The sequence below is a fragment of the Somniosus microcephalus genome, chromosome 1 (assembly GCF_052327205.1).
Source record: "Somniosus microcephalus isolate GS21.2 chromosome 1, FLI_Smic_1.0, whole genome shotgun sequence".
Classification (NCBI taxonomy): domain Eukaryota; kingdom Metazoa; phylum Chordata; class Chondrichthyes; order Squaliformes; family Somniosidae; genus Somniosus; species Somniosus microcephalus.
Genome location: NC_140987.1, coordinates 199134057 through 199146333, shown reverse-complemented (window position 1 = coordinate 199146333; position 12277 = coordinate 199134057). Strand labels below are relative to the sequence as shown.

Genomic DNA, 12277 nt, shown 5'->3' with positions numbered 1-12277 from the left:
GCAATGCATCTACTATTTCTAGGGCCTCTTCCTTAAGTACCCTGGGATGTAGATTATCAGGCCCTGGGGATTTATCGGCCTTCAGTCCCATCAATTTTCCTAACACCATTTCCCTACAAATACTGATTTCTTTCTGTTCCACCCTTTCATCAGACCCTATGTTCCCCGGTATTTCTGGAAGGTTATTTGTGTCCTCCTTTGTGAAGACAGAACCAAAATATGTATTTAGTTGGTCTGCCAATTCTTTGTTCCCCATTATAAATTCCCCCGATTCTGACTGCAAGGGACCTACGCTTGACTTCACCAATCTTTTTCTCTTAACATATCTATAAAAGCTTTTACAGTCAGTTTTTATGTTCCCTGAAAGCTTACTCTCATATTCTATTTTCCCTTTCTTAATTAATCCCTTTGTCCTCCTTTGTTGAATCCTAAACTGCTCCCAATCCTCAGGATTATTGCTTTTTCTGGCCAATTTGTATGTCCTCTCCTTGGATCTTATGCTATCCCTAATTTCCCTTGTTAGCCACGGTTGAGTCACCTTTTTTGTTTTATTTTTATGCCAAACTGGAATGAACAACTTCTGTAGTTCATCCATTCGCTCTTTGAATGTTTGCCATTGCCTATCCACCGTCAACCCTTTGAGTGCCATTCCCCAATCAATCCTACCCAACTCGCTCCTCAGACCATCGTAGTTTCCTTTATTTAAATTGAGGACCCTAGTTTCTGAGTCAACTACTTCATTCTCCATCTTAATGAAGAATTCGATCATATTATGATCGCTCCGACCCAAGGGGCCTCGTACAACAAGATTGCTAATTAATGCTTTCTCGCTACATAATACCCAGTCTAAGATGGCCTGATCTCTGGTTGGTTCCTCGACATTTTGGTCCAGGAAACCATCCCGTATACATTCCAAGAATTCCTCCTCCACAGTATTGTTACTAATTTGGTTAGCCCAATCTATATGTCGATTAAAGTCACCCATGATGACTGCTGTGCCCTTATTGCACGCATCTTTAATTTCCCTTTTAATGCCATCCCCAACCTTTGCCTTACTGTTTGGAGGTCTATATACCACTCCCACAAATGTTTTTTTCCCTTTAGTATTTCTCAATTCTACCCATACAGATTCCACATCATCAGAGCTAATATCCTTCATTACAATTGTGTTAATCCCTTCTTTAACCAGTAATGCTACCCCTCCTCCCTTTCCTTTTTGCCTATCTTTCCTGAATATCGAATGCCCCTGGATGTTGAGTTCCCAGTCTTGGCCATCCTTGAGCCATGTTTCCGTAATCCCAAACAAATCATATTCGTTTACCTCTATTTGCGCAGCCAATTCATCCGCCTTATTACAAATGCTCCTCACATTAAGACACAAAGCCGTCAGACTTTTTTTATTAATGCTCTTAGACCTATTAGAATTATTATTTACAGTGGCCACGTTTGATTTAAACCGTTGATTTCTCTGACTGCCACTTTTGTTTTTCTCCTTCCTATCTTTTGCTTTTATCCTTGTTTCCCTTTCCTCTGTCTCCCTGCTTAGGTTCCCAACCCCCTTCCATTTTAGTTTAAACCCTCCCCCACAGCACTAGCAAACACTCCCCCAGGACATCGGTTCCAGCCCTGCCCAGGTGCAGACCGTCCGGTTTCAACTGGTCCCACCTCCCCCAGAACCGGTTCCAATGTCCCAGGAACTTGAATCCCTCCCCCTGGCACCATTCCTCTAGCCACGTATTCAGCTGAAGTATCCTTCTATTTCTACTCTGACTAGCACGTGGCACTGGTAGCAATCCTGAGATTACTACCTTTGAGGTCCTGTTTTTTAATTTACCTCCTAACTCCCTATATTCCGCATTTAGGACCTCATCCCGCTTTTTACCTATATCGTTGGTGCCTATATGCACCACGACAACTGGCTGTTCACCCTCCCCTTCCAAGATGTTCTGCAGCCGCTCGAAGACATCCTTGACCCTTGCACCAGGGAGGCAACACACCATCCTGGAGTCTCGTTTGCAGCCGCAGAAATGCCTATCTATTCTCCTTACAATTGAATCCCCTATTACTATAGCTCTACCACTCTTTTTCTTCCCATTCTGTGCAGCAGAGCCACCCCTGGTGCCAGGAAGTTGGCTGCTGCTGCCTTCGCCTGGTAAGCCATCCCCCCCAACAGTACTCAAAGTGGTGTATCTGTTGGAGAGGGGGATGGCCACAGTGGACCCCAGCACTACCTGCCTGCGCCTAGTACTCTGCCTGCTGGTCGCCCGTTCCCTTTCTTCCTGTCCAACCTCTACCTGCGGTGTGTCCAACTCCCTAAACATAAGAACATAAGAACATAAGAAATAGGAGCAGGAGTAGGCCAAACTGCCCCTCGAGCCTGCTCCGCCATTCAATAAGATCATGGCTGATCTGATCCTAACCGCCAATCTACTATCACAGAACCAAATCCTGAATCTAACAGAATTAGACACACAAAATAGAAGCAGGATCAGGCTACACGGCCCCTGGGCCTGCTCCGCTACCCACAGGGCCATGTCCGATCCGAACCTAGTCTCATGTCCAAATTCCTGCCCGCTCCCCATAACCCTTAATTCCCTTTACTTCTAGGAAACTGTCTATTTCTGTTTTAAATTTATGTAATGATGTAGCTTCTACAGCTTTTTGGGACAGCATATTCCATGGACCTACCACCCTCTGAGTGAAGTAGTTCCTCCTCATCTCAGTTTTGAAAGAGCAGCCCCTTATTCTAAGACTATGCCCCCTAGTCCTAGTTACACCCATCATCGGGAACATCCTCCCCGCATCCACCCGATCCAACCCCTTCACAATCTTATATGTTTCAATAAGATCGCCTCTCATTCTTCTGAATTCCAATGAGTAGAGTCCAAATCTACTCAACCTCTCCTCATATGTCCATCCCCTCATCCCCGGGATTAACCGAGTGAACCTTCTTTGTACTGACTCGAGAGCAAGTATGTCTTTTCTTAAGTATGGACACCAAAACTGTATACAGTATTCCAGGTGCGGTCTCAACAATACCTTGTACAACTGAAGCAATACCGCCCTATTTTTATATTCTATCCCCCTAGCAATGAAAGCCAACATTCCATTGGCCTTCTTAATCACTTGCTGCACCTGCATACTAACCTTTTGAGTTTCGTGCACCAGGACCCCCAGATCCCTTTGTACTTCAGTACTTTCCAGTTTCTTGCCATTAAGATAATAACTTGCTCTACGATTTTTCCTGCCAAAGTGCATAACCTCACACTTTCCAGTATTGTATTCCATCTGCCAAATCTCTGCCCACTTACTTAGCCTGTCTATGTCCCCTTGCAGGTTTTTTATGTCCTCCTCACTCACTACTTTCCCTCCCATCTTAGTATCATCTGCAAACTTTGATAAGTTACACTCGGTCCCCTCCTCCAAATCATTAATATAGATTGTAAAGAGTTGGGGACCCAGCACTGACTCCTGCGGAACACCACTAGTTACTGATTGCCAGTCTGAGAATGAACCATTTATCCCAACTCTCTGCCTTCTGTTAGATAGCCAATCCTCTATCCATGCCAGAATATTACCCCCATCCCGTTATTTTTTAACTTAAGCAATAATCTTCTGTGTGGCACCTTGTCAAATGCCTTTTGGAGTCTAAATACACTACGTCCACTGGTTCCCCTTTATACACCCTATATGTTACTTCCTCAAAGAACTCCAGCAAATTTGTCAAACATGACTTCCCCTTCATAAAACCATGCTGACTTTGTCCTATTAAATTATGATTATCCAAATGTCCTGTTACTGTCTCCTTAATAATGGACTCCAAAATTTTACCTACCACAGATGTTAGGCTAACCAGTCTATAGTTTCCAGCCTTCTGTCTACTGCCCTTTTTAAGTAAGGGTGTTACATTAGCAGTTTTCCAGTCTGCCGGGACCTTTGCTGAGTCCAGGGAGTTTTGGAAAATTATTACCAATGCATCCACAATCCCTACTGCCACTTCCCTCAAGACCCTAGGATGTAAGCCATCAGGTCCAGGTGATTTATCCGCCTTGAGTCCCATTATTTTACCGAGTACCACTTCCTTAGTGATTTTGATCGTGTTTAGCTCCTCCCCCCCTTTAGCCCCCTGTTTGTCCAGTGTTGGGATATTCTTAGTGTCTTCTACTGTAAAGACTGATACAAAATATTCATTCAGTGTTTTTGCCATCTCCATATTTCCCACCATTAATTTCCCGGTCTTATCCTCTAAGGGACCAACATTTACTTTAGCCACCCTTTTTCTTTTTATATAAATATAAAAACTCTTACTATCTGTTTTTATATTTTTTGCTAATTTACTTTCATAATCTATCTTCCCTTTCTGAATCAATCTTTTTGTTATTTTTTGCTGTCTTTTAAAGTTTTCCCAATCCTCTATCCTCCCACTAGATTTGGCTACCTTATATGCCCTTGTTTTTAGTCGAATACTATCCTTAATTTCTTTACTTAGCCACGGATGGCTGTCTTTTCTTTTACACCCTTTTCTTCTCAGTGGAATATATATTTTTTGGAAGTTGTAAAATAACTCCTTAAATGTACACCACTGATCATGTATCGTCTTACCCTTTAATCTATTTTCCCAATCCACTCTACTCAATTCCGCTCTCATACCTTCATAGTCTCCTTTATTCAAGCTTTGCACGCTTGTTTGAGATCCAACCTTCTCACCCTCTAATTGAATATGGAATTCAACCATGTTATGGTCACTCATTCCAAGGGGATCCTTTACTAGGACATTTTTAATTAATCCTGTCTCGTTACACAGGACCAGATCTAAGGTTGCTTGCCCCCTGGTCGGTTCAGTTACATACTGCTCAAGAAACCCATCCCTAGTACACTCAATGAACTCATCCTCAAGGCAGCCCTGCCCAATTTGATTTGTCGAATTAATATGATAGTTAAAGTCCCCCATAATTATAGATGTTCCCTTATTACAAGCCTCAACTATTTCCTGATTGATACTCCATCCAACAGAGTTGCAACTGTTCGGAGGCCTATAGACTACGCCCAGTAGTGTTTTTTTCCCCTTATTATTCCTTACCTCCACCCAAACTGTTTCATTATCCTGATCTTTTGACCCTATATCATTTCTCTGTATTACAGTGATTCCTTCCCTTATTAAAATAGCCACCCCACCTCCCCTTCCTTCCTGCCTGTCCTTCCTGATCATTAAATAACCTGGTATGTTTAATTCCCAGGCTTTGTCACCCTGCAGCCATGTTTCTGTAATGGCCACAAGATCATACCCATATCAAGTTATTTGTGCCATTAACTCGTCTATTTTGTTATGAATGCTATGTGCATTCAGATAGAGAACTTTCAAATATGTTTTGTGACACTTAGTTCCTGCTTTTGCCCTTTTTATTACTTTACCTTTTACTCCATACCTTCTGCCCCTTCCTGACACGCTCTGGTTTTTAATTTCTGCACTGCTACCTAAGTCTATGACCTTCTCTGTTGTCATTTTTATTATTTGCTCTCTAGGAATCTCCCCCCCCCCACTAGTTAGTTTAAAGCCCTCTCTACAGCCCTAGTTATATGATCCGCCAGGACTCTAGTCCCAGCACTGGCCAAGTGAAGCCCATCCCAACGGAACAGCTCCCTCCTGCCCCAGTACTGGTGCCAGTGTCCCAGGAAGCAAAACCCATTTCTCCCACACCAGTCTTTGAGCCACGCATTTAACTCTCTAATTTTATTTGTCCTAGCCAAATTCGCTCGTGGCTCAGGTAATAATCCAGAGATTATTACCCTTGAGGTTCTGTTTTTTAATTTGACCCCTAGCTGCTCATACTCCTTTAACAGAACCGGCTTCCTAGTCCTATCTACGTCGTTTGTACCAACATGGACCACGACAACTGGATCCACCCCCTCCCACTGCAAGTTTCTTTCTAGCCCAGAGGAGATGTCCTTAACCCTGGCACTGGGTAGGCAACACAGCCTTCGGGACTCTCGCTCTCGGCTGCAGAGAACTCTATCTATCCCCCTAATAATACTATCCCCTACCACTACAACATTTCTATTTACTCCCCCCTCTTGAATGGCCCCCTGTTCCACGGTGCTGTGGCCAGGTTGCTCATCCTCCCTGCAGTCCCTGCTCCTGTCCCCACAGGGAATAAGAACCTCGAACCTGTTGGACAAGAGCAAGGGCTGCAGCTCCTCCAGCTCTACCTCCTGGATCCCCGTACCTGCCTCACTTGTAGTCACACCGTCCTGTCCCTGACCATGGGCTACATCTGAATTAATTAACTTCATAGGTGTGACCACCTCCTGATACACGGAGTCCAGGTACTTCTCCCCCTCCCTGATGTGTCACAGTGTCTGAAGATCTGACTCCAGCTCATCAACATGGAGCTGGAGTTCCTGTAGCAGCAGACACTTGTCACAGATGTAATCATCGTGAGCCTCAATGGGATTCACCAGCTCCCACATCTCGCAACAGTAGCACATCACCTGCTCCATTCTATGTAATTAATTAAATTTTTTATTGTTAGTTATGGACACCCTCTGCCCGATTTTAGATGCTAGTATCCCCTTTAATTAATTGGATTTAAATTAAATCAATCCCTCTAGTTACACCAGTTAAATGGTTTACCAACAGTCACTCTGCACCAGAAAGGCCTTATTAACTGCAACCCACAGAGTTAATGTTTGAAAAGAGCACCTACACCCCACTTACTCGAACTCACACTTACCCAAACTCACAGCACTCTTTGATGACTCGCACTCAGTGCTTGCTCGCACTAGGACTGGTCTTTTTATACTGTTTATTTGTTTACAGCTAAATGAGTCACCCCTGCTGATTGGTTAGAAAACTGGTTTCCACTGCCTGCTGTGCCAATTTACTCCTACTGCAGTGTTACCTTGTTTTACTCTTCTTAAACCAACAGAATCCCAAATATTTAACTTTTCCCCTTTACTTAAACTGCTTAAGTAATCTTATCAAGAATGATTTAAAGAGAAATAACAATTAAAGAACTCTCACACTTACCCAAACTCACAGAACTCTTTGATGACTCGCACTGAGTGCTTGCTTGCACTAGGACTGGTCTTTTCACGATGTCCCGAGCATCGTGAACGCTCCAGTATGCATCCAATCGCAGCTCCAGCGCCGCAATGCGGTCTGTCAGTAGCTGCAGCTGGGTGCACTTCCTGCACACGTAGTTGTCAGGGACACAGGAAGTGTCCCTGAGTTCCCACATATTGCAGGAGGAGCAGATCACGGGGCCAGGCTGTCCTGCCATGATTTACCTTTTAATTAATTGAGTTTAAATTAAATCAATCAATCCCACTAATTACACTACAGTTAAATAGTTTACCAACAGTCCCCGTTCCACCAGAGATACCTTAGAAACTATAAGCCGGAGTTAAAGTTTAAAAAAGAGTGAAATACTCACCAACCAATCACTTACCTGCTTCCTGCTGACATCACACTTTGATTACTTTTTACCTCTGTCCCCCTCTGCTGAATTGGTCGGGTCTCGCCTCGCTGCCGGTTTTAAGCTCTGCCGCGCTCGATGCTGCTCTCACCCAGGTCCAGGTTCTGTGGTCGGGTCTCACCTCGCTGCCGGTTTTAAGCTCTGCCGTGCTCGATGCTGCTCTCACCCAGGTCCAGGCTCTGTGGTCGGGTCTCGCCTCGCTGCCGGTTTTAAGCTCTGTGCGCTCGATGCTGCTCTCACCCAGGTCCAGGCTCTGTGGTCGGGCCTCGCTCCTTGCTGCCGGTTTTAAGCTCTGCCGCGCTCGCTGCTGCTCTCACCCAGGTCCAGGCTCTGTGGTCGGTTCTCGCCTCGCTGCCGGTTTTAAGCTCTGCCATGCTCGATGCTGCTCTCACCCAGGTCCAGGCTCTGTGGTCGGGCCTCGCTCCTCGCTGCCGGTTTTAAGCTCTGCCGCGCTCGATGCTACTCTCACCCAGGTCCAGGCTCTGTGGTCGGGCCTTGCCTCGCTGCCGGTTTTAAGCTCTGTGTGCTCGATGCTGCTCTCACCCAGGTCCAGGCTCTGTGGTCGGGTCTCGCCTCGCTGCCGGTTTTAAGCTCTGCCGTGCTCGATGCTGCTCTCACCCAGGTCCAGGCTCTGTGGTCGGGCCTCGCTCCTCGCTGCCGGTTTTAAGCTCTGCCGTGCTCGATGCTGCTCTCACCCAGGTCCAGGCCCTGTGGTCGGGCCTCGCTCCTTGCTGCCGGTTTTAAGCTCTGCCGTGCTCGATGCTGCTCTCACCCAGGTCCAGGCCCTGTGGTCGGGTCTCGCCTCGCTGCCGGTTTTAAGCTCTGTGCGCTCGATGCTGCTCTCACCCAGGTCCAGGTTCTGTGGTCGGGCCTCGCTCCTCGCTGCCGGTTTTAAGCTCTGCCGTGCTCGATGCTGCTCTCACCCAGGTCCAGGCTCTGTGGTCGGGCTTCGCCTCGCTGCTGGTTTTAAGCTCTGCCGCGCTCGATGCTGCTCTCACCCAGGTCCAGGCTCTGTGGTCGGGCCTTGCCTCGCTGCCGGTTTTAAGCTCTGTGTGCTCGATGCTGCTCTCACCCAGGTCCAGGCTCTGTGGTCGGGTCTCGCCTCGCTGCCGGTTTTAAGCTCTGCCGTGCTCGATGCTGCTCTCACCCAGGTCCAGGCTCTGTGGTCGGGCCTCGCTCCTCGCTGCCGGTTTTAAGCTCTGCCGTGCTCGATGCTGCTCTCACCCAGGTCCAGGCCCTGTGGTCGGGCCTCGCTCCTTGCTGCCGGTTTTAAGCTCTGCCGTGCTCGATGCTGCTCTCACCCAGGTCCAGGCCCTGTGGTCGGGTCTCGCCTCGCTGCCGGTTTTAAGCTCTGTGCGCTCGATGCTGCTCTCACCCAGGTCCAGGCTCTGTGGTCGGGCCTCGCTCCTCGCTGCCGGTTTTAAGCTCTGCCGTGCTCGATGCTGCTCTCACCCAGGTCCAGGCTCTGTGGTCGGGCTTCGCCTCGCTGCTGGTTTTAAGCTCTGCCGCGCTCGATGCTGCTCTCACCCAGGTCCAGGCTCTGTGGTCGGGCCTTGCCTCGCTGCCGGTTTTAAGCTCTGTGCGCTCGATGCTGCTCTCACCCAGGTCCAGGCTCTGTGGTCGGGCCTCGCCTCGCTGCCGGTTTTAAGCTCTGCCGCGCTCGATGCTGCTCTCACCCAGATCCAGGCTCTGTGGTCGGGTCTCGCCTCGCTGCTGGTTTTAAGCTCTGCCGCGCTCGATGCTGCTGTCACCCAGGTCCAGGCTCTGTGGTCGGGCCTCGCTCCTTGCTGCTGGTTTTAAGCTCTGTGCGCTCGATGCTGCTCTCACCCAGGTCCAGGCTCTGTGGTCGGGCCTTGCCTCGCTGCTGGTTTTAAGCTCTGCTGCGCTCGATGCTGCTCTCACCCAGGTCCAGGCTCTGGTTGTGTTAGCCAGCTCTACTCACAACTTCAAGCTAAGAAAACTCAAACAACCTTTCAATGTATGGCTGTGCTGAATGTTCAGCATTAGCCACTCGGCAGTCATTACTTCTGCAGGAGTAAATTAATTTTTGAACATGTATATAATTAGATACAATCAACACTTGAGGTGCCAGCTTCAACTTGAAAAGGCAAAAGCTACATTTACTTTTCTATAAATTATACCTGTGACAACTGATCCTGTCAAGATGTATCGTAAACTGAAATAAAAAGATCCAACTATATCGTTCTCACCTACTGGGAGACAATACACTATAAATATTATAACACTTATGTCATAGTTCCCATTTAGAAAAACTCTATTCAAAGCCAGACAGGCTTATTGGCTGACATGATATTCTTGCTATGCATTGTTATGATCACAACAATTTAAACACGGAAAGAGCTGGGTAAAAAAATACAATTAAAAATGAATCTATGTTGTGCAAAGGAAGCACTTTTTTCCAAATGCTCTGACCACTGTATATTACTGGTCTGTATGAGAGATGACCACTGAGACCAGTGACCTGGTGGTCAACTCTTTACCACATTCTGGGTTAAATTAGAAAACCCTCAAAAACATGTGTGAGTATCGCGGTGTTTGATTAATCCACGCCCGTTCATTGTGATGCAGGCAGCACGTTGTATTGTGCTACCTGCTGTTTTAAATGATTACTGTGTGCAGCCAGTGCTCCCCGTGCTGTCCATTGGCTGCCACATCAGTGGGGGGCCAATATCATGAGTGGCTAGCGCTACTTAAAGGTAGCCTGCACCTCTTAAAGGGGAGGTGCATTGTTGCTGCAAGAAGTGGTGGAGTTTGTGAAAAGTGAATCTGGTCTGTGATACTTTGAGGAATTACTGAACATGCAAAAGAGTGAGCACCAAGGTTTTCCGAAAATATATTGGAGGTCTTGGTGTAAGGCGTGGAGAGAAGGAGAGACATCCTCTATCCATAGGGGGACAGGAGTCCCTTCAGACATATGCTCAGGAGGCAGTGGGAAGAAGTACCGGTGGAGGTCAATGCCAGGAGTGTAGCTCCAAGGACATGGATGCAGTGCAGGAAGAAGCTTAATGATCGCAGTCTACTGCAATTATTTACTGAATGAGTGTGTTTGTGAACTTGTGATGAGTTGTCAAGGTGAGTGAGTTCATCTTCAAATGGCGTAACCTACCAACTGCACCAATAGCCTCATCCACTGCTCAATTCATTACGCCTCCATCACTCACCTACCAACAATCTCTATCAATCAGTACTCAACACTTCAATTCATATGTTTTACCTTACCCTTATACACTTATCACTGTGCAAGCCTCACACCCACAACTCACAGCTCACACACACTGGCAGCTATTTAACCATGACAGCCATATCACACAAACACCTTGCAGGACATTCACTAACACACTTCCTTCTTTCTTGCAGGAGAAGGTGGTGCATAACAGTAGGCAACAGGAAAGAACTAGAGGAGGACAAGCCACTTGCATGTTCTAACCCCCATGGAGGAGACAGTGCTGGCTATCATGAGAAGGGCATCGCTGAGTTTGCGGCCACTGGTGGGGCTGGAGGGATCGATGGTGAGGGTATATGCATACCTAATCCTCCTTCTCTCTTCCCACCTCTCCCTCATCCCACAATCTCTTCTGACTCACAAGCTGCAGATGGTGTAAATGCACATTTCTTACATTTTCCTTTCCCTTCGCCACAACCCAATCCTTGTCCATTTACATTTCAGATACCCAAGAACTGGAACCTTCCCAGTCAGTGGAGGAAGAGGAAGAAGACAGTGACGATGAAGAAACACCATCACTTGATCTTACACTCACAGTTACCAGCTCAGATACTGACACTGCACGTATTTTAGAGGCTAGGATAGAAGAGGGATCTGCACCTGGTGAGACACTGGGCACAAGTGTGCAGGAGCCAGAGCTGGGGGAAAGGATAACATAGGTGCCAGCTCACCAGCGGGTGAGGTCACACACTAGATCTGCTGCAGAGGAGTCATATGAGGACATTGATGGGCCAGGTTACAGAAGAAGGCTGAAAGGTGTATATTACCAAATGCTTGCTGCTTTGGAAAGCCTGCCAGAAAACCAACGCTCAATGTCAAGGAGCATGGAGGAGTCCAGCACTAACTTGGCACAGAGCTTGGAGTCCATCCCTTCCAACATGGAACGGATGGTCACCTCCATCAGCACACCTGTGGAACCCACCATGATGCAGCATCTGATAGCCAATGTCATAGCTTCCATTGCAACAGTGTCCATTGCAGCACAAACAGCTTCCATCAAAGGTCTGAGTGCTGTAGTGGAAGCTCAGACTGCTGCCATCGTGGCTCTGGATACCACTGTTCAAAGTGGTTTCCAGGGCAACATAACAATCCATCAATTTATTCTCCAACAGATCAGTAGGATTGCTGAGGCACCGCCCCGGGAGAGTGGCAGTGGTTCCATGCAACACAAGCCTGTTGTCCTCTCTCTGGATGAAAGGCTTCCCGCTCCCACCACTGCCACTCTGCCAGTGCCCTTGCTGTTGCCTGTCAGCCAGCCAGGCCAGACTGCTGCAGCCCAGGCCGAGATGGTGCAGTCTGAAGTTCAGCCCTCTAGGCCCAGAGCTGCTTGAGGTCGCCCTCCAAAGCCATTTCTAGTCTTCTCAATTGCAGGTCAGAAGCCTTCCACCACCCATGCTGCAGCCACTGGGGAAGCACCTTATAGGAGCACTAGGATAGGCAAAGGCACACGGAAGACAATCACTAAGGGTATGCACAAGGGTGATTAGTTTAATTTTATTTGCATTATGCAATGATTTATTTTTGTGTTGTCCGAAAGAGAACAATGTGATGGTCAGTG

The 12277-nt window shown here is 47.3% G+C and overlaps 1 pseudogene; it reads left to right on the top strand.

Annotated features, from left to right (window-relative positions):
- The window catches only part of LOC147124547 (uncharacterized), a 115076-nt pseudogene extending 103026 nt beyond the window's left edge, over window positions 1–12050 (top strand).
- The last annotated feature ends 227 nt before the right edge of the window (window positions 12051–12277 follow it).